The sequence below is a fragment of the Melopsittacus undulatus genome, chromosome 2 (genome assembly GCF_012275295.1).
Source record: "Melopsittacus undulatus isolate bMelUnd1 chromosome 2, bMelUnd1.mat.Z, whole genome shotgun sequence".
Lineage (NCBI taxonomy): Eukaryota > Metazoa > Chordata > Aves > Psittaciformes > Psittaculidae > Melopsittacus > Melopsittacus undulatus.
The window spans coordinates 41,571,692-41,573,851 of NC_047528.1; positions in this window are offsets into that span (position 1 = coordinate 41,571,692).

Below are 2,160 nucleotides of genomic sequence, written 5' to 3' on the forward strand. Positions count from 1 at the left end.
ACAGAGCTGGTTGATGATTCCTATTGCTCCTCATTTTTCCAAAAGTCAGTGGAGGGCGGTTAAAATAAAGCTGACATGATGGTGAAATAGCGATTACCCTGTTTTCTGCCAGCATTCCTGGAAACACAGCTCATAAAACACGCTGAATCATATAAAAGTCTTCAAGGATTCAGTAAGAGACAAGAAAATTAATCTTTTCTTCATTGGCATCAATTTTTGCAGTAATGATGAAACCATACTCCTGACTTTTATTCAAACAGGACCTGACTCTGCAATCCAGTCATGTTGAGTAACATTTCAAGGGGATTTTGCCATGACAGCTTGCACAAAAATATATTGTTTTCCTATGAATCAGGCCAGCAGAACGGATCTTTCAGCTTTTGTCACTGCTGTTGTAATTTTCAAGCTGGCAATCAGCAGCAATATGAAGTGTCAAGTAAAATATTTTGTGCCCCTTATTCAGCAGCATTCTAGAAACTACATGCCATGCCAGCTTAGGGGGACCCATTGTTTAGCATAAGAAAAGGGTTACAATAATACACCACACTTCCACCAAAAGAAAAAGCAAGCACAGGGTACTCTTCTGGTACACTGTTCTGAAAGCAGAAAGTCGAGAGGTTGCACAGCACAGAACTGCCAAAATTATTCTTTTCAAGATCTGTCTTCTATCGATAACAACTCTCCATCCCTGCCCCTCCAAAAAGAAACAGGAAAAAGATGTAATTACATAAAGGGCTCCTCTTTGCATGTCAAGTGAGGATGAAATCTTATGTAAACAAACAGTCCATTTAACAAATGTTGTCATAAGCAGAAAGTTTTCTCTTTATGTCTTTTTAAAGACTAAATAACATTAAAAGTGGAAACCATCTTTACACAGATGTTCTGAATGTGAGTTATTTCTTTTAAGTGTCCTGTAAACCACACTACCTTTTCCTGTAGTGCTCCAAAGAGGCATCTCAGGGGCCACCTCTTGCAGAAGGGATCCAGGAAGGTTTTGGTTAGTTTTAACCAGGACAGTGGTGGTAGGGGTATGATGCTAGGTGTTCACAGGGTTCAGAGATAAAAAGGTCATGAATGCAGTGAAGGAGAAGGCACTGCAGCTCTGCTTGGCTCTCTTGGGAAGGCCAAATTTATGCCTGTTCACCTCAGCCCCATGAGGAAAGGAGTAAAAAGTTCAAAGCACAGCACAGCAATAAGAGCATGTTTTGAAACAACATATTTCCTTATGTGTTCTGTAGCATCTAGCTCTGTCTTCTTTAATGTCATTGGTGTTTGTGGCCATAAAATTCCTCATCATGAGCCTTTTAATGCAAGATAGACTTTTCTACAAAATCAGTAATAGTCACTGTTCACCTCATAAATACATGAAGCAACTGATATTTTATGGTGCTATCCATGCCTCATCAAGCTTTAATGTATTCCTTGTAAACACATATTCTTTATTTGGTTAGGACAATAATAGTGCCACGTGCCAGACTTAGCATTAAATCCCAGTTCTCCTATTTGTAATGGGCTGTAACAGATGCTTTATCCTCAAAGAATATCCTTTATTCCATTTTCTGCTCTAAACACCCCAAAAATCCTCCATTATTGATCTGTACCAGTTTTCCCTCATTGCCTTTCAAATTGCCACACAGAAAGCACTTTGCTGCAGACACATGAATAGCTGTTGGGAGGTGAGTGATTTGTATCTTGGCACAAGAATGACTGAGAATCACATCAATGATTCAAAATGTAGCTAGTGGGGGAAAAGGAAAAAAAAAACAAAAAGAAAAAAAAAGAAAAAAAATAATAAATTACTAACACACTGTCATAAATATCTCCCAGACCATAAACATCTTGCACTTTAGCAGCCTGCATCAATACCCATTTCAAGAGCTGGATGTGCCATCAGATCAGCAGAGCCCCATGCCCTTGTGCCAAGCGTGGGTTGTTACTAAGGTTAGGCTTGAAGAAGTACAGGTCCAGGGATGGCTTTAACAACTCCACTGATTCTACTTGTAAATGTCACCTGAACCATGGGTTTGCTTTTCTAAAGCTTCAGGGGGGCTTCAGGAAGCACTTGCCATCCATCAGTTAGAGGGAAATACTTGACTGATTTCCAGAGCTGAGGGCGAGTCTCTGCAGCTGCCTCTTGGTTTTTATATTGCTTGCATGCTA